Source organism: Cervus elaphus, chromosome 33 (assembly GCF_910594005.1).
Source record: "Cervus elaphus chromosome 33, mCerEla1.1, whole genome shotgun sequence".
Taxonomy (NCBI): domain Eukaryota; kingdom Metazoa; phylum Chordata; class Mammalia; order Artiodactyla; family Cervidae; genus Cervus; species Cervus elaphus.
In genome coordinates, this window is record NC_057847.1 from 18999888 (window position 1) to 19021748 (window position 21861).

Genomic DNA, 21861 nt, shown 5'->3' on the forward strand with positions numbered 1-21861 from the left:
TACTATTTTCTACAGTGTCAGAAATCTGTAGAAAAAAAAGTAAACCCCTATGAAATGTACCATCTTGGTAATCTGGAAAAACAAGGTGCTCATTGTTTGTGGCTCCTTGTTTGTGGCTCTTAATAAGAACCACATACTGTTTACTCAAAATATCATCCCAACACAGGTTAAGAAGACTTTCCATAAAAATTGAGTGTCAAGCTGGCAAAAAAGAAAAGGATTACTGAGCTCAGCTGTATTTTAAAGACACAGACTTACTGACCTCCTGAAGAGATTTTTTCATAGAGAAAACTTAGATGACCAGAGAATTACTGTTCATGTGAATTTCGTGGGTGCATAGATGTTTTCTTCAAGCAAGCACTTCATTTAACACAACAGGAGAGGATGCTATTTCCTCTAAAAGTTCCAGAATATAAGCTTACTTACTAGAGAGAGGAGACTAAATAAAAGATTGTTAAAGATGTACAAAACATTTTAGAAAGACTTTGCTCAAAATGAATACTATGAATCAGAACGGTTACATGTCAGATTTTTTTTACTATCATTCACTATATTGCCCTTTTATATCAACTTTTATTGATAAGTACATCAACTTTTGTTGGTTCTGTCAATACTAGTATTTCATAATGCCTGCCAGTTTATTTTTATCTTTTTTTCCCAACACTCCCATGTACACAATGTAGGTATCTTCCATTCTGGAGAGAATTACTTAGAGCTGTGCTTCTCAGACTATGTACATTGAAGGATCAGCTTTTTTGATGTTTTTTTATTCTCAATCTATTGTAAATCAATTCTATCATACATCAATGGAAATGAATTACTAACGAAATGAAATTAATACAACAAAAGTGTATAGACATGTCACATTTTTATTATTAAACTCTGTACTAATATTGTTTTGTTAAGTGACTATAAAGATTTTAAATGCTGCATTTATCTCATTAGAGACTAGTAACAGTTTTTATATTGGCACTGGTCTCCATGGTTCACAATCTGAGTCGCACTGATTTGGAGCGTTCAGATTAACCAAAACCATCAGGATCACCCATCGTACCCAGTCACTGAGTCACAGGGATCCTACTCTATGTAGTCGCTACAGACATAAACAATAGCTGTTATTTACATAGCATGCTTTTCCTTCCCGAAGTGTCTGCGTGTTCACACTCCCATTTATCTTCAGGACAGACTATGTGGTAGGCAGATGAAAGTTCATCACTTTATCAGCAAGAGGCCAACATATCTTAATCAGGGAAGTGCCTGTAGTTAAATGCACATGTTTTAGCCTACTATTTTCTAATACTATACTATAAAAATCTGAATAGAACACACCTTATGCAAACCACACAGGTAACTGAATTACTTATCTTTTCATTCAATTAAAAAGACATTTACTAAGTGCTCATATGTGCCATGTGCCGTGCTTGGCCTCCTATGTGGGTAATCTGAGAAAGTGAATGTGTCTTTCGTTCCAAGAGGGCAGATGGTATAGACAATCAGTAAGTTTAGTGCAAGGCGTGATGAGCAGAGGTACTGAATAAGGACTAAACCAAGTGCTATAAGAACTGAGAGGAGAGGCAGGTTGTTTCCACCTGGAGAAAGCACTGGGGCTTGGTCCCGATGTAGAGTAGTGTAGTTGCTGGCACTGCTGAACTGGACTTTTGATGAGGAGGTAGCATGACATGAACAAATCACAGAAGCAGGAAAAACAAGGAGAATCCGGAACCTGGTTCATCCTAGTTCAGACTCTGGGCATGTAAGGATGACTTCTGGGGAACAAAGACGGAAAAGAAGATGTGTGCTAAATCATGGAAAGGTGAGCCAGGAAGTTGAGGAGTCTGGGTCCCTTTTCATTCCTGCAGGTATGAGTGCCTTGCTGAATGGAGCCTCTCCGCTCTCAACCCTACTCACTTTGTTTTTTTATTTTTATTTTTTTAATATAAATTTATTGATTTTAATTGGAGGCTAATTACTTTACAGTATTGTAGTGGTTTTGCAGTCCCCAGAAGGCAATCTTAATGACACAAAGATTATCATAAGATAGATATTACAGAAGATATGTTGGGGGAAAACATAAAAAAAAGAGAGAATTACATAGCACAATACACAAAACTTAACAAAAGTCCTGATTAAACATTTATATCCTTTTCAATAATTCACCAGGTTTCTTACTGGCTATCAAGATAACATACCTTTTAGCTTCCTCTTCTCTCAGACCCATTAAAATCTCTTTTCTTTTGTAATCTTATATCTCCATATTCCTCATCCCATTCAATAAACAAGAGACTATCATTATTTCCCTTCAAATCTTTATAGGCAAAGTCTAAATAACATTAAGGTCTCTTTTCTTTTTCTCTTTCTCTAACTTCAATGGAGACACACAGATACTTATTAGATGATCGTTGGCACTGAAATAGTTATGTGCCCTAACATGGGAGATCAGTGGCAAGCGGAGGAAACTGCCTGAGTGTGGAGAAGCAAAGAGAAATAAGGATGACAGAAAACACAAGATGCTTGGGAGAAAGAATGATGCTTGAGCGTGGCCTTCAGGCCCACTTTTAGCTCCAAATCTACTTGGATTCTTTTTCTTAGATATATACACAATGATCCTTTATAGCCTTACAATACATCTCTATTTAATTTAGCTACATGAGTTATTTTATTATGAAGATGTGCCACACTGGTTGTAAAGGAAGAGAAAAGTTCATTAATCACCTTTAAAAAACACTCAAGTTACACACAGCAAAATGAAGATCAGGTATTAACTGTGACAAAAATGATCTAGGCTGATCTTTCTCTCCCTTGTCTTAGTGAAGCAGAGGCTGGACAAATAGAGGTTTTCTGTCTGTGTTTTTGGCCACACTGCATACTGTGTAAGATCTTAGTTTCTTGGGCCAGGGATTGAACCTGTGCCCTCTGCCGTGGAAGTGTGGAGTCTTAACCACTGGACCACTAGGGAAGTCCCACACATAGAGTTTTAAGTTGCAAATTCTGGATTTATATTTCCTAATAAAAGGAAACTGATGGAGAGGAAACCCTCTGATAACAATGGTATTAGCATGGTGGATACATGTACTGTTTTGTGGCTCCCCAAAATGCCCCCATTTTATGAAACAGAATGGTGAAGAAAACCTAGTTAAACATGTTACAGTTATATTAATCCAGACATGGAATTTAGAATTAAAGTGAAAGGTACTATTTTCTTCTCAAATAAGTAAAAACGTAAACCTGACAGGTGTATGATAAAATTACAGAATCTCAACCTTGCAAATGGTCACCAGCTTTTCACGTTGGCGTATGGGAGAGACCCCGTATACTCAGCATAGAGATTCTTCCCACCAGCCACACTATATCATCATCTGTATTGTCACCTTTGGCCATGAAGGACACCAATAAATAAGGCACCCTCAGGAAAGCATGATCAGGGTTCATGGACATATTGTCAAGAGAAGAAATAAAGTCACCAGCATGGGACAGAACAGGCTCTAGGTTTCAGAACATTGCATTTTATGATTAAACAGGGCTGGTAGCTAATAAAATTTGGTGATTATGACATGATTTCCCCAACTATACTTAAGGTAATTCCAAGGTTACCCAAACCAAATATTTTAATAAATTCACAAAGACCAGAAGGCATTTCTAGATTTCCCAGTTGTAAGAGTTCTAAAATATAACTATTACATTCAGCTCAACAGAACAGTAAAGCAAAAACGCTTATTGCTGGTGACATACCAGGGAACAGTTAAAATTGCTTTATGGCCTTTAGTAATGAGAGTGGACAGCAGTGTAACAATATATAATAAGATGAGTTCAGTTTTATGTCCTGAGAACAATCTGCTTTACCCTTACAGTTCAATTCTTTACACTGTTTCTGTTTTAAGTAATTACAAAAAGATAGCTGGCAAGTGCCAGCTAAAACCACTATAGCAAATGGACTTAGTTGTAGTGTTGAAGTCTACCCCGAGCACTATTATCTTAGATTTCTAGGGAATTCGGTGTAAGTGAAGGTGTCACGTGAAACAAATGTCTCCTGACTTACAAGTATCTCCTTCAGGCAAGACACTCTCAAGTTTCTGGCCTGTGGTGTTTTTTCAAAGGGTTGCACACATAACACTTGTGATACCTGAGCTGCTATTAGAAGATACGGGAAAGATTATACTTTGTTTTAATAGTTATATTTTTATTTGGAGATTAGTACCTGAAAATAAAGACCACATCAAATCCCTGATTTCATGGATAATGTTTCTTGAGATGGGTTAGTTTAAAAAGTTCACGTAAAGAAAAATATTAAACAAATAGTATAAATGGTAGGTGGTAAAAAAAAAACGGCAGAAACTTCGGATGTTGGTATGTGGTAGGTGGTCTCCAAAATAGTTCCACGGGCCTCAACACCTGGTGTTCATGCCTTTGCATAATTCCCCACACTGAGGAGGGCTGACATGTAACCAATAGGCTATTATGAAAATGAAGGAGTGTAACTTCCAAGGCTAGGGCACAAGTCATTAAGGCTTCACTTTGATTATTAATTCTGAGGGGAGTCAACTGCCATGCCATGAAAAGCAGCCCTGTAGAGAGTCCCCTGGGACAAATAATTGAGGCCTCCTGCGAACAGCCAGCAAGGAACTGAGTCCACTTGCCTATAGCCATGTGAATACCCTGACATCTTGACTGCCACCTCTAAAGATATCTGGGATCAGAACTATCTTATCTAAGCCACTCCTGAATTGCTGACCCACAGAAACTGTGTGAGATAATAACACTTATTGTTGTTTTAAGATGCTAAATTTGGGCGGAGGAGCCAAGATGGCGGAGGAGTAGGACGGGGAGACCACTTTCTCTCCTACAAATTCATCAAAAGAATAACTGAACGCAGAGCAAACTTCGCAAAACAACTTCGGATCGCTAGCTGAGGTCATCAGGCGCCCAGAAAAGCAGCCCATTGTCTTCGAAAGGAGGTAGGACAAAATATAAAAGATAAAAAGCGAGACAAAAGAGCTAAGGAGGGAGATCCGTCCCGGGAGCTCTTAGGCGGCATTGCTTGGGGTAGGGTCCGGCCGGAGTGCCCTGAGGACAATCGGAGGGAACTTCTGTGAGTTGCCAACTTGAACTGTGGGAGACCAAAAGAGAGAGAGTAAATTAACCTGCCCGAACACACTGCCGGCCGTTCGCAGAACAAAGAGACCGAGAGGGTCCAGAGAGGAGCTCTCAGGCTGCGGACCGGCCCAGCCCCGCCGGAGGCAGGAGGCAGGGGGGAGGGGAAGGTCGCGGCGAGACACAGGGCGCAGGCACCCGACCGGCGCGGGCGGGGACTGGGGCTGGGGACGCGGAGGGCGGAAGGTGCGCGCGCCCGACTGGCGCCAGCGGAAACTGAGACTGGGTCCGCGGAAGGGAGGGGGCGCGCCACACCTGGGTAGAGTGCGCCCACCAAGCCCCTCGCTGCCTGGACCGCTCTGACGGGGAAGGCACAGAGAGCAGGCGCAGCCTTTCCTTCCGCGCTTTTGTGTAACACCCGAGGGCTGGAACCTCGCGCAGCGCGGGGCGCGCTCCATATAGAACAGCCGGGAGCCTGAGCAGCACAGACAGAGAAAGCAGCGTCAGCCCCTCCCGGCAGCGCCAGCCCGCCCCCGCAGGGCCAGCCCCTCCCCGCAGCGTCAGCCCCTCCCGGCAGCCCCAGCCCATCCCCGCGGCGCAAGCCTGTCCCCACAGCGCCAGCCTCTCCCTGCAGCGTCAGCCCATCCCCGCAGAGCGACGGAACTAGCTACCTGAATAAGAGTCCACTTCCGCCCGCCTGTGTCAGGGCGGAAATGAGGCTCTGAAGAGACCGGCAAACAGAAGCCAAATAAACAAAGGGAACCGCTTCAGAAGGGACTGGTGCAACAGATTAAAATCCCTCTAGGAAACGCTGACTACACCGGAGGGGCCTGTAGATATCGAGAAGCGTAAGCTGGAACGAGGAGCTATCTGAAACTGAGCCGAACCCACACTGACCGTAACAGCTCCAGAGAAACTCCTAGATATAATTTTACTTTTTTCTCTTTTTTTTTTAAAATTTTTTTCTTTTTTTTCTTTTTTCTTTCTTCTCTTTTATTTTCCTTTAAAATCCCCTATTACTCCCCCATTACTCCTTAACTTTCATTTCCACAGACTTGTACGATTTTTTAAATAGGGGGAAAAAAAATTTTTTTTTTCTTTCTTTTTTTTTTTTTTTTTCTTTCTTTTTTTTTCTTTTTTTTCTTTCCTTTTTCTCTTCTATTTTCTATTTTTCTTTTTCTCTTATTTCTTTTAAAGTCCTCTAGTACTCCTCTACTACTCCTTAATTTTCATTTTCAATACACTATAACCTTACAAAAAAAAAAAAAGAAGAGAAGCCCTATTTTTAAACCGAAGATTATTCTCTCCCAATCTTGACTCTCTGTTTTCTACCTCAGAACACCTCTATTTCCTCCTTTCCCCTTCTCTTCCCAATCCAATTCTGTGAATCCTTGTAGGTGACTGGGCTACAGAGAACACTCTGGGAACAGACAGCTGCATAGATGTCTCTCTCCTCTTGAGTCCCCCTTTTTCTCCTCCTGTTCATCTCTATCTCCCTCCTCCCTCTCCTCTTCTTCATGTAACTCTGTGAACCTCTCTGGGTGTCCCTAACGGGGGAGAATCTTTTAGCCATTAACCTAGAAGTTTTCTTATCAGGGCTGTATAGTTGGAGAAGTCCTGAGAGTACAGGAAGAATAAAACTGAAATCCAGAGGCAGGAGACTTAAGCCCAAAACCTGAGAACACCAGAAAACTCCTGACTACATGGAACTTTAAGTAATAAGTGACCGTCCAAAAGCCTCCATACCTACACTGAAACCAACCACCACCCAAGAGCCAATAAGTTTTAGAGCAAGACATACCACACAAATTCTCCAGCAACGCAGGAACATAGCCCTGAACATCAACATACAGGCTGCCCAAGGACACACCTAACACATAGACCCATCTCAAAACTCATTACTGGGCACTCCATTGCTCTCCAAAGAGAAGAAATCAAGTTCCACGCACCAGAACACTGACACAAGCTCCCCTAACCAGGAAATCTTGACAAGCCAATCGTCTAACCCCACCCACTGGGTTAATCCTCCACAATAAAAAGGAACCACAGACCCCCAGAATACAGAAAGCCCACTCCAGATACAGCAATCTAAACAAGATGAAAAGGCAAAGAAATACCCAACAGGTAAAGGAACATGAAAAATGCCCACCAAGTCAAACAAAAGAGGAGGAGATAGGGAATCTACCTGAAAAAGAATTTAGAATAATGATAATAAAAATGATCGAAAATCTTGAAAACAAAATGGAGTTACAGATAAATAGCCTGGAAACAAAGATTGAAAAGATTCAAGAACTGTTTAATAAAGACCTAGAAGAAATAAAAAAGAGTCAATTAAAAATGAATAATGCAATGAATGAGATCAAAAACACTTTGGAGGGAACCAAGAGTAGAATAACGGAGGCAGAAGATAGGATAAGTGAGGTAGAAGATAAAATGGTGGAAATAAATGAAGCAGAGAGGAAAAAAGAAAAAAGGATCAAAAGAAATGAGGACAACCTCAGGGACCTCTGGGACACTGTGAAACGCCCCAACATTCGAATCATAGGAGTTCCAGAAGAAGAAGACAAAAAGAAAGGCCATGAGAAAATACTCGAGGAGATAATAGCTGAAAACTTCCCTAAAATGGGGAAGGAAATAGCCACCCAAATCCAAGAAACCCAGAGAGTCCCAAACAGGATAAACCCAAGGCGAAACACCCCAAGACACATATTAATCAAATTAACAAAGATCAAACACAAAGAACAAATATTAAAAGCAGCAAGGGAAAAACAACAAATAACACACAAAGGGATTCCCATAAGGATAACAGCTGATCTATCAATAGAAACCCTCCAGGCCAGAAGGGAATGGCAGGATGTACTGAAAGTAATGAAAGAGAATAACCTACAACCTAGATTACTGTATCCAGCAAGGATCTCATTCAGATATGAGGGAGAATTCAAAAGCTTTACAGATAAGCAAAAGCTGAGAGAATTCAGCACCACCAAACCAGCTCTTCAACAAATGCTAAAGGATCTTCTCTAGACAGGAAATACAGAAAGGTTGTATAAACGTGAACCCAAAACAACAAAGTAAATGGCAACGGGACCACAGCTATCAATAATTACCCTAAATGTAAATGGGTTGAATGCCCCAACCAAAAGACAAAGATTGGCTGAATGGATACAAAAACAAGACCCCTATATATGCTGTCTACAAGAGACCCACCTCAAAACAAGAGACACATACAGACTAAAAGTGAAGGGATGGAAAAAAATATTTCATGCAAATGGAGACCAAAAGAAAGCAGGAGTCGCAATACTCATATCAGATAAAATAGACTTTCAAATAAAGGATGTGAAAAGAGACAAAGAAGGACACTACATAATGATCAAAGGATCAATCAAAGAAGAAGATATAACAATTATAAATATATATGCACCCAACATAGGAGCACCGCAATATGTACGGCAAACACTAACGAGTATGAAAGAGGAAATTAATAGTAACACAATAATAGTGGGAGACTTTAATACCCCACTCACAACTATGGATAGATCAACTAAACAGAAAATTAACAAGGAAACACAAACCTTAAATGACACAATGGACCAGCTAGACCTAATTGATATCTATAGGACATTTCACCCCAAAACAATCAACTTCACCTTTTTCTCAAGTGCACACGGAACATTCTCCAGAATAGATCACATCCTGGGCCATAAATCTGGTCTTGGAAAATTCAAAAAATTGAAATCATTCCAGTCATCTTTTCTGACCACAGTGCAGTAAGATTAGATCTCAATTACAGGAAAAAAATTGTTAAAACTTCAAACATATGGAGGCTAAATAACATGCTTCTGAATAATCAACAAATCATAGAAGAAATCAAAAAAGAAATCAAAATATGTATAGAAATGAATGAAAATGAAAACACAACAACCCAAAACCTATGGGACACTGTAAAAGCAGTGCTAAGGGGAAGGTTCATAGCATTACAGGCTTACATCAAGAAACAAGAAAAAAAGCAAATAAATAACCTAACTCTACACCTAAAGCAATTAGAGAAGGAAGAAATGAAGAACCCCAGAGTTAGCAGAAGGAAAGAAATCTTAAAAATCAGGGCAGAAATAAATGCAAAAGAAACTAAAGAGACCATAGCAAAAATCAACAAAGCTAAAAGCTGGTTTTTTGAAAAAATAAACAAAATTGACAAACCATTAGCAAGACTCATTAAGAAACAAAGAGAGAAAAACCAAATTAACAAAATTAGAAATGAAAATGGAGAGATCACAACAGACAACACTGAAATACAAAGGATCATAAGAGACTACTACCAGCAGCTCTATGCCAATAAAATGGACAACTTGGATGAAATGGACAAATTCTTAGAAAAGTATAACTTTCCAAAACTGAACCAGGAAGAAATAGAAGATCTTAACAGACCCATCACAAGCAAGGAAATCGAAACTGTCATCAAAAATCTTCCAGCAAACAAAAGCCCAGGACCAGATGGCTTCACAGCTGAATTCTACCAAAAATTTAGAGAAGAGCTAACACCTATCTTACTCAAACTCTTCCAGAAAATTGCAGATGAAGGTAAGCTTCCAAACTCATTCTATGAGGCCACCATCACCCTAATTCCAAAACCAGACAAAGATGCCACAAAAAAAGAAAACTACAGGCCAATATCACTGATGAACATAGATGCAAAAATCCTTAACAAAATTCTAGCAAACAGAATCCAACAACATATTAAAAAAATCATACACCATGACCAAGTGGGCTTTATCCCAGGAATGCAAGGATTCTTTAATATCCGCAAATCAATCAATGTAATACACCACATTAACAAATTGAAAGATAAAAACCATATGATTATCTCAATAGATGCAGAGAAAGCCTTTGACAAAATTCAACACCCATTTATGATTAAAACTCTCCAAAAAGCAGGAATAGAAGGAACATACCTCAACATAATAAAAGCTATATATGACAAACCCACAGCAAGCATCACCCTCAATGGTGAAAAATTGAAGGCATTTCCCCTGAAATCAGGAACAAGACAAGGGTGCCCACTCTCACCACTACTATTCAACATAGTGTTGGAAGTTCTGGCCACAGCAATCAGAGCAGAAAAAGAAGTAAAAGGAATCCAGATAGGAAAAGAAGAAGTAAAACTCTCACTGTTTGCAGATGACATGATCCTCTATATAGAAAACCCTAAAGACTCTACCAGAAAATTACTAGAGCTAATCAACGAATATAGTAAAGTTGCAGGATATAAAATTAACACACAGAAATCCCTTGCATTCCTATATACTAACAATGAAAAAACAGAAAGAGAAATTAAGGAAACAATACCATTCACCATTGCAACAAAAAGAATAAAATACTTAGGAGTATATCTACCTAAAGAAACAAAGGACCTATACATAGAAAACTATAAAACACTGATGAAAGAAATCAAAGAGGACACAAACAGATGGAGAAACATACCGTGTTCATGGATTGGAAGAATCAATATTGTCAAAATGGCTATTCTACCCAAAGCAGTCTATAGATTCAATGCAATCCCTATCAAGCTACCAACGGTATTTTTCACAGAACTAGACCAAAGAATTTTACAATTTGTATGGAAATACAAAAAACCTCGAATAGCCAAAATAATCTTGAGAAAGAAGAATGGAACTGGAGGAATCAACCTGCCTGACTTCAGACTCTACTACAAAGCCACAGTCATCAAGACAGTATGGTACTGGCACAAAGACAGAAATATAGATCAATGGAACAGAATAGAAAGCCCAGAGATAAATCCACGAACCTATGGACACCTTATCTTTGACAAAGGAGGCAAGGATATACAATGGAAAAAAGACAACCTCTTTAACAAGTGGTGCTGGGAAAACTGGTCAACCACTTGTAAAAGAATGAAACTAGAACACTTTCTAACACCATACACAAAAATAAACTCAAAATGGATTAAAGATCTAAATGTAAGACCAGAAACTATAAAACTCCTAGAGGAGAACATAGGCAAAACACTCTCCGACATAAATCACAGCAAGATCCTCTATGACCCACCTCCCAGAATATTGGAAATAAAAGCAAAACTAAACAAATGGGACCTAATGAAACTTAAAAGCTTTTGCACTACAAAGGAAACTATAAGCAAGGTGAAAAGACAGCCCTCAGATTGGGAGAAAATAATAGCAAATGAAGCAACAGACAAAGGATTAATCTCAAAAATATACAAGCAACTCCTGCAGCTCAATTCCAGAAAAATAAATGACCCAATCAAAAAATGGGCCAAAGAACTAAACAGACATTTCTCCAAAGAAGACATACAGATGGCTAACAAACACATGAAAAGATGCTCAACATCACTCATTATTAGAGAAATGCAAATCAAAACCACAATGAGGTACCATTACACGCCAGTCAGGATGGCTGCTATCCAAAAGTCTACAAGCAATAAATGCTGGAGAGGGTGTGGAGAAAAGGGAACCCTCTTACACTGTTGGTGGGAATGCAAACTAGTACAGCTGCTATGGAAAACAGTGTGGAGATTTCTTAAAAAACTGGAAATAGAACTGCATATGACCCAGCAATCCCACTTCTGGGCATACACACTGAGGAAACCAGATCTGAAAGAGACACGTGCACCCCAATGTTCATCGCAGCACTGTTTATAATAGCCAGGACATGGAAGCAACCTAGATGCCCATCAGCAGATGAATGGATAAGGAAGCTGTGGTACATATACACCATGGAATATTACTCAGCCATTAAAAAGAATTCATTTGAACCAGTTCTAATGAGATGGATGAAGCTGGAGCCCATTATACAGAGTGAAGTAAGCCAGAAAGATAAAGAACATTACAGCATACTAACACATATATATGGAATTTAGAAAGGTGATAACGATAACCCTATATGCAAAACAGAAAAAGAGACACAGAAATACAGAACAGACTTTTGAACTTTGTGGGAGAATGTGAGGGTGGGATATTTCAAAAGAACAGCATGTATACTATCTATGGTGAAACAGATCACCAGCCCAGGTGGGATGCATGAGACAAGTGCTCCGGCCTGGTGCACTGGGAAGACCCAGAGGAATCGGGTGGAGAGGGAGGTGGGAGGGGGGATCGGGATTGGGAATACATGTAAATCCATGGCTGATTCATATCAATGTATGACAAAACCCACTGGAAAAAAAAAATAATAATAAAAAAAATGTATAAAAAAAAAATAGATAGGATGCAAGGATGTAATGTATATATAGCACAAGGTATATAGGCAATATTCTATAATAACTTTCTATGAAATATAATCTATAAAATATTGAATCACTATATTTTACATGTGAAACATATGATATTTTAAGTCAATTATACTTCAATAAAATAAAAAAAAAAAAGATGCTAAATTTGGGGGTATTTTGTTACATGACATTAGATTAACAATAGATGAAGAACATCGTGATCATGACCAAGACATCCTTGATAGGGAATCCCATTTACCATTGCTCAGATATATCTTTCTCTTCTCTTGAGTGAAACTTCCATTACATAGAGTTGAAGTGAGATTTAACAAAAATTGTACATCTTGCTTCTGATTTTGCTGACAAAGTGTTTACTATCACTTACTCCAGACAATGAGAGGGTTATAGGCTTTTAATAAAAGCAGACTCTCTAGCCAAGAGAAATCTAGTGGCTTCCAACAGCAGGATAGTTTGAGAAGATGTGATCTGAGCTTCTGAATTCCATATGTTAAATGACCAACTGTTTCTCTTTCTCTTCTAAAAGGGTCTCAAAGCAGCTGCCATCTCTAAGTTCTACCTTCAGGTGAGATTTTATAGTTTTCCTGGGCCCCTAAGTGAACCTGTGGTAAATTGATAGTTACTCTTATAGCTGTTATTTAATGCTTTTTAAAATAGCAACTTCGAAAACACTGTTTAGGTACTTTTCATATTAATTAACTTTCTCTTCATGTCAACAGGAGATTGCTTTATAAATTCCTTGAAACCTTAATCCAGCTTCTTAGCTTCACTGAGAGGACTTGCTGGGAAGACTCCTATGATGTTGCTATTCCCTTCGATGAGAGTACATAGAGCTAGTTTAAAGAGCATAGATACACAAAGAAGTCCATTTATTTTCTGTACTTACTCATATAGTCTCACTTTTTATTTCTCAATTATTTTCCCATCACCCATGGAAGTTTCCTACTAGGTCTCAGGCCTGCATGTTGGAAATTAGTTCGGGTTCCACTGTGCTCTGCTACTTCTGCTACGTCAGCATTTCCATAATTACCACCCACCACTGGCTGTCTCCCAGATGACTGCTAAAATTATATGTCATGGGATTTAACTACAGACCAGATCATGGCGTTTTTTAATCTTCACTAGAATTCCTTCCAAATAGCTGAAGAACTAATCACCCTCGCTCTTTTCTTTCTTTTTTTTTTTTTTTTTTTGGTCTCTGGTTTGGGCCTTTTGAAGCACTTCTCTTCAACAGAATAGAAGTTACTCTACATTTTCAATTTGTTTTTGGTTCATGGTTCTGGGAAAAAGGAACAGGGTTTGTGTTTCTCCATAACCCCATCAGAAGAGTATCTGTGAACGAGTTTCACTAATAATTTGATGCACAGACACATTATTTGCCACATAATATTCTTGTCTGGAAAATTCCACAGACAGAGGAGCCTGGCAGCCTACAGACCATGGGGTCACAAAGAGCTGGACACAACTGAGCGACTGAGCAGACACACACAAACTTCATGAAAGTCTATTTTGGTGACTACCTAAATCTTACACCATCACTTATTGATTCTAGCTCAGGAACCATATTTTTTAGTACCTATATCACAAATAACCCAGATGAAAGTGAAAGCCACTATGGCTAGTGATGCAAACTAAATTTGCCAGGAAGGCTAACTTCTAGTTCTGGTTCTCAATTTCAAACCACGACATGGGTGAGTCTCATCACTCTTCAGGGGCCAGTCGTGCCATATGTGAGACAGGAGGGCTGGAGGCCATGAGCAAAGGTCACCTCCAGCTCTGCAGGCCTAGAGCCTCGGTAAGCATGACGGCAGCTCGAGACACCCACACTTACTGTGGGCTCAAGCTCCCCCGTCACTTAGTCTTGGCGTTCCTGCTCACTGGCTATTTTACCATCAGCAGTTCTGCCTATGCCCTTTCTTTCCTCTGTTTCCCCCAACCACTTCTGTTGTTGGTTTGGTTAGATTTTGGATTCCTCAGCCTCTGTTTCTCCCTCTAATGTCTCAACAAGAGAACGGGAACATGATAGCAATTTGCTGCCTCTTGATGTGAATTATGTGCTTCTAGAATCTTTAAGAAATAGACCTGAAAAAAACCTCCCAGGAAACTTGTCACATAAAGTTATTCTTTATGTGCACATCAGTTCTTGCTGGATTGTTCTCTTTCAATGATTTGGATGTTCACTGACTTTAGGTCTCCCCACCAAGATGCACTCTCTATAAAAGCAGCCACCTATGTGTCCCATTTCCTGTTTCAGCCCCAGCATCCAGGTCACTGTTAGACAAAACAATAATTATTCTTGTTTGTATCAACTTATATACTCAATATGCTAAATGAATTAATTGAACCAGAATCCCTTTCAAGGAAATTTGGCTTTTGATGGAGATATGCCCCCAAAGACATCAGAACTACTTAGAAACAGCAGCTGTTCAGAAGACACTTAATGTAGTCATATTAAGTAGACCCCAGTACCATAATGAGGCAGAAAATTAAAAAGAAAGAAACAAATTCCTAGACAGAGGAGTGTCCAGTAAACCTTCTCTAAATAGTTCACAGCTGTGTACCATGTGGTTTGACTGGATAAACACACTTAAGAAGCACATTTGGGTTGGAGAATCCTGGCTGTAATTGTACTCTACCTCTCTGTGGTCAAACACAAGGTAACAGTCTCAGGAGTGCTGTTCTCAATAACTGTGCCATCTCAGGTTATGAAAATTCCTCATTAATTTGAGTGCTATAAATAATAGAATTTCCAGATCTAAAGCTAACTTCATTTTTTAAGTGGCTGCAGTTTCTGAGAAGAAATACTAAATGAGAGGGAGGGAATACAAGTGAAATTTCAAAAAATTAAAATTCATGACTTAAGGACTTCTTCTACTGTCATTTGGTTTAAAAGAAAGAATGAACTCTTCAATTTCAGTAATTAAATTACATCTGTGTATTTGACGTTTTGAAATTCTTTATTATTATTTATTAATAAAAAGTCCTTTGAGACCATTATGCAAGAGGATACAAATGTAAAAGATTAAAAGGACTGATAAAAGCTCAATTATATGTATTCTTTCCATATAAACCTAAAATTTAAAGATATGACTTACTGAAAAACTAATCTGAAGTGTCTAATTTACAAAACTGACATGTCACTGTGAGGTCATTTTGAAGCTTATTTCCTGATAAGCACAAGTTATGACACTGATATCAGTAGAGTGGCACTGTTAGTGTTTCTATTTCTATAACTAAAATTTTAGTTTAGAAACTATCACAAGTAGAAGTTTAGGAGTATATTTTAATGTTTCTTCTACTTTGTTAAAAAAGTTACAACATATATTTGATTGAATGGAATTGGCAATCAACATGCTTTTTTGATGAATGTGAGGAGAATTTGGAGTTAAAGTGATATAAAAATCTAAGTAATGTTAATGAAAGTCAGTGACAGAAAGTAACATATTTAATTTCTCTATAACACTTTAAATACAGAAGATAACCTCAAATCCCTCTGTGACACAAGACATATTTCATTTACCACAAAAACTTGATTTATTAGAGTTCTTTCATACTTCAGTGTATAAAGCTATAAAAGCCACAGAATAAAAAAGAGAAAAGCAAGCCCGAGTGAAACTATGTGGAGAGAATCACTGTTAATATTTTAGAGTATTTTATTTGTGTTGTTTCTATATTTTTAAAAACATAATTAAGGTCATACAGAATGCACATATTTTTATATGCTGGCTTTAAGAAGAAAACTTAAAATTTAATTTTTCCTAATTATAAAAGTCATATGTTTGTTGTAGTATAATTCAAACATAAAAAAATTATAAGAGATAATAAGATCGACCCAGAATCTCATTCCTTAGAGAACACTAGTTGGACCCACACACACACTTGGATTTAATAACTGATACAAGTGGCAATGCAGTCAGTAGGTAAAAGATGGACTATTTAATAATGTTGAATAAACCAAAAGAAATACACGGGATTCATACCTCACCTGTACACCAAGATACATTTTGGTTAAATGAAAGATATAAATGTTAAAAAAAAAAAGCATAGAACAACAATGGGAAAATTTCTTTATAATCGTAGGAAAGAAATGACTTTTAAACTATGACTCAAAATTGAGTTATAATATAGATATGTATATTGTATGTATATCAAACTGCTTACATGTTAAAACCTAAATATCTAAAGCTTAAGAAAAGTCAAAAGAAAAATGGCAAACCAGAAATCAATATCTGTGACTCAGAGACAAAAAGCCAATCTCCGTAATATATACAGAGCTGGTAGGAATGAACAGAAAGAGTAACAACTCATTACGCATGCTTAGTCTCTTCAGTTGGGTCCAACTCTGTGTGACCCCATGGACTGTAGCCCGCCAGGCTACAGAATCCAAGGGATTCTCCAGACAAGAAAACTACAGTGGGTGGCCATGGCTTCCTCCAGGGAATCTTCCCAACCCAGGGATCAAACCCGAGTCTCTTGTGTTTCCTGCACTAGCGGCAGGTTCTTTACCACTGGTGGCACCTGGGAAGCCCCACCAGCTCATTATAAGAACTGACAAAAGGTATGAATACATGGTTCCTGTAAAGACAAAAATGGTCCCTACACAAATGAAAAAGTACTCCACTTATAATAAGATAAATTCAAATTAAAACTACACTGAAGTATCATTTTTTACCCAAAAGATTAACAAAAATCCAAATTTGATAATAATACACTGCATTGATGATCCTTTGGGGAAATGAGCACTCTCATACATTAAAGATAGAAATAAAAAACTGTACGAACACTATATGGTACAATTTGATAGTGCAAAATCACAAATTCATATACTTTTTTTACCCAGGAATGCCAAATCTAGAAATTTATCCTACAAATAGAGTTCCATCATTCTTTGGAATGAAAATGAAAGTGAAAGTCACTCAGTCGTGTCTGACTCTTTGAGATTCGAAGGATTATACAGTCCATGGAATCCTCCAGGCCAGAATACTGGAGAGGGTAGCCTTTCCCTTCTCCAGGGGATCTTCCCAACCCAGGGAAGATACCAACCATCATTCTTTGAAATAGCGGAATATTGAAAACAATCCTAATGTCCATCAACAGCAGACTGGTTTAATAAGTTATGGTGTATCCATAAAATGGAATACTTGTTCCGTTGTTTAGTAGCCAAGTCATGTACGATTCTTTGTGACCTCAAGGACTCTAGCCTGCCAGGCTGCTCTGTCCATGGGATTCTTCAGGCAAGAATACTGGAGTGGTTGCCATTTCCTTTTCCAGGGGAACTTTTTGACTCAGGAGTGGAACCCATGTCTCCTGTGACTCCTGAATTGCAGGCAGATTCTTTACCACTGAGCCACACAAAAGAATGAAAAATATCTCTGTGATATGAAATGAATGAAAATAATACTTAAAAACCTCAGGATAAATTTTAAGTAAAGAAAAGCAAACTGCAGAAATTGAAGTTCTTGGTGAAATGTGGATATAAAGACTTGTAAGTGATTTTATATCCTATGGTTTTCATTCTTTAGGCATTAATTTTGAGCACTCTCTAGCTTGGTTGGAATACATTTTCTAGAATTTCTTTTTATAGATTTGCGGGCAATAAATTCTCTAAGACTTTAAAGTTTACACATCTGTGCATGTAGTTGTGTCATCCTCATACATTAAAAACAATTTGGCTATGTATAAATATCTGGAATTATAATTTCCTACTCAAATATTCAGACGTTTCATCTTATTTTCTTTTGACATATATCATAGAAATCTGAGGACTGCTTCATTTTTTTACTACATTGTAGGTTTCTTATTTTTTTAATTTCTGAGATTTTTAAAAAATTTTTATAATTAAAATTTGAGTTACACTTAGTCCAGGAATGAATTTCTTTTTCTGAGATTTTGCCTAGAACTGTGCTCCTGTTCAGCACAGTGAAGTCATTTATTTTTCTTTTGTCTCCGAAGTAGGTTTTTATGTTATATTTTTAGATACTTCTTCTATAGTATCTAGATACTTAGATAGTATTTAGTTCGTGTTTTAAATAGTTTGTGTTTTCTTCTAAGGAGCACATGACCTTACGATTAAATCTCTATTTATATCATGTATCTTCACCTCCATCCTCACGTATTTTGATCTCCACATCAGGAATTCAATTTTGACAGTGTCATCAATCCTGTTCTTTATCAAATCCTAATGCGGATACAATTTTGCTATTATACCTTAAGATTTCTTGCAAGGTATGTGTATACTACTCATTGTAAAATAATAACCATCTAATAACTGGGACTGGATGCCATGATCTTAATTTTTAAATGTTTAGTTTTAAGCTAGCTTTTTTACTCTCCTCTTTCACTTTCATCAAGAAGGTCTTTAGTTCCTCCTAGCTTTTCTGCCATAAGGGTGATGTCATCTACATATCTGAGGTTACTGATATTTCTGAGGCATCTGGTCCCATCACTTAATGACAAATAGATGGGGAAGCAATGGAAACAGTGACAGATTTTATTTTCTTGGGCTGCAAAATCACTGCAGATGGTGACTGCAGCCATGAAATTGAAAGACGCTTGCTCCTTTGAAGAAAAACTATTACCAACCTAGACAGCATATTAAAAAGCAGAGACATTACTTTGCTGACAAAGATCCACCTAGTAAAAGCTATGGTTTTTCCAAGTAGTCATGTATGGATGTGAGTTGGACCATAAAGAAAGCTGACCGCTGAAGATTTGATACTTTTGAACTGTGGTGTTGGAGAAGACTCTCAAGAGTCCCCTGGACTGCAAGGAGATCAAACCAGTCAATCCTAAAGGAAATTATTCATTCCTTGGATATGAATATTCATTGGAAGGATTGATGCTGAAGCTGAAGATCCAATACTTTGGCCACCTGATGTGAAGAATTGACTCATTAGGAAAGATCCTGAGGCTGGAAAGATTGAAGGCAGGAGAAAGGGAAAACAGAGGAAGCGATGGTTGGATGGCATCACGGACTTGATGGACATGAATTTGAGCAAGCTCTGGGAGCTGGTGATAGACAGGGGAGCCTGGCGTGCTGCAGTCCATGGAGTTGCAAAGAGTCAGACACAACTGAGCAACTGAACTGAATAACTGGGAAGATAATTAAAATCCTGAAAATGATGCTGTTGAAGTGTTGCACTCAATATGCCAGCAAATTTGGAAAACTCAACAGTGGCTACAGGACTGGAAAAGGTCAGTTTTCATTCCAATACCCCAAAAAAGGTAATACCAAAGAATACTAGACATTTGCACTCATTTCACATGCTAGCAGGATTATGCTCAAAATCCTTCAAGCTAGGCTTCATCAGTACATGAACCGAGAACTTCCAGATGTACAAGCTGGATTTAGAAAAGGCAGAGGAGCCAGAAATCAAATTGACAACATATGCTGGATTAGAGAGAAAGCAAGGGAATTCCAGAAAAAATATCTACTTCTGCTTCACTGACTACTCCAAAACCTTTGACTGTGTGGATCATAACAAACTGTGGACAATCCTTAAAGAGATGGGAATACTAGACCATCTTACCTGTCTCCTGAAAAACCTGTATGCAGGACAAGAAGCAACAGTTAGAACTGGACATGGAACAACTGACAGGTTCAAAATTGGGAAAGGTGTCAAGGCTGTGTATAGTCACCCTGCTTATTTAACCTAAATGCAGAATATATGATGCAAAATGCCAGGCTAGATGACTCACAAGTTGGAATCAAGATTGCTAGGAAAAATTCCAACAGCTGCAGATATGCAATTAATAAAACTCTAATGGCAGAAAATGAAGAGGAACAAAAGAGCCTCCTTATGAGCATGAAAGAGGAGAGTGAAAAAGCTGGTTTAAAACTCAACCTTCCAAAAACTAAGATCATGGCATCCAGTCCCATCACTTCATGGCAAATAGATGTGGAAAAATTGGAAACAGTGATAGATTTTATTTTTTTGGGCTCCAAAATTACTGCAGACAGTGACTGCAGCCATGAAATTAAAAGATGCTTGCTCTTTGGAAGAAAAGCTATGACATACTTAGTGTATTAAAAAGTAGAGACATCACTTTACTGACAAAGATCAATAAAGTCAAAGTTATGGTTTTTCCAGTAGTGAGAGTTGGACCATAAAGAAGGCTGAACACCGAAGAATTGATGCTTTTGAAATGTGGTGCTGGGGAAAAACATTGAGAGTCCCATGAAGTGCAAAGAGACCAAACCAGTAAATCCTAAAGAAAATCAACCTTTAATATTCATTCACCTGATGTGAAGAGCCAACTCACTGGAAAAGACCCTGGTGCTGGGGAAGATTGAGGGCAGGAGGAGAAGGGGCAATAGAGGATGAGATGGTTGGATGGCATCACCGACACAATGGACATGAATCTGAGCAAACTCTGGGAGATGGTGAAGGTCAGGGAAGTGTGACATGCTGCAGTCCTTGGGGTTGCAGAGTCAGACATGACTTAGCCACTGAGCAACAACAATAATTAAAAATCGCCAGAACAACAGGAAGAGTGAGGTAGTAGAATACAAACAGATGCGATTTAAATTACTTAAGATGAGGTGAGAAAGTAATAAAACCTTTAAATATTGTTTCACTTAGAACTCAATATGAACCCCTTGAAATGATGTGAAAGTCACACTTGTATAGGAGAGGAGACTGAAAAAACACAGATTTATTTGTTTAAGATCATATGACCAGTAGATGAAGGCAGTAGGAATTAAAATCTGAAGACTCTAGAACTGGGCCATTGTTTGCCCGAAGGAGTTTTTCAGGGTTACTTTAAGGAAATCCTATGTAATTGTTTATAAATTATCCAAATCTCTTGTGTAAACCTTCCTGTGAGCTTGACAGTGCTGGCATAATGTCCATCAAATAGAAGAGCAGAGGAATTATGCTACTCAAAGCAAATCCCGGCCAATTAGTTCAGGCAAGAAAGCAATCTTGCATAGTCATGCAAAGATACTATCTGGGGTTGTGCATAATGACTCTAGGATACTGCAAGAGGGATCCAAATGAAAAAAAAAAAAATACTGCTTGTGTGATGAAATAGGAAACATTTAGTGGTGGAATGCCTGGTGGCTCAGATGGTACAGAATCTACCTCCAGTGTGGGACTCCTGGGTTTGATCCCTGGGTCGGGAAGATCCCCTGAAGAAGGGAACAGCAATACACTGTAGTATTCTTGCTGGGAAATCCCATGGACAGAGGAGCCTGAAGGGCTACAGTCCACGGGGTTGCAAAGAGTCGGACATGATTGAGTGACTAACACTTTCACATGTTCATAAAGGAGAATGTTGACATCTTCCAAGGTCCAGTTAAAGTCCAGCACCCTCAGTGAAGCCTTTCCTGCCAGCCCAAATCATCATTTTCTTCTCTAACTTTCAATTATATTTACCTTGTTAATGTCTCTTTTTCGCATCCTATCATACATAATCTTGTTAAATTTTTTCAAGTGTTCAATCTTGTTAAACTTATTCAACTACTGAATAAGCCAAGCTTCTTGAGGGATAGATATTCTGTCTTATCTTTC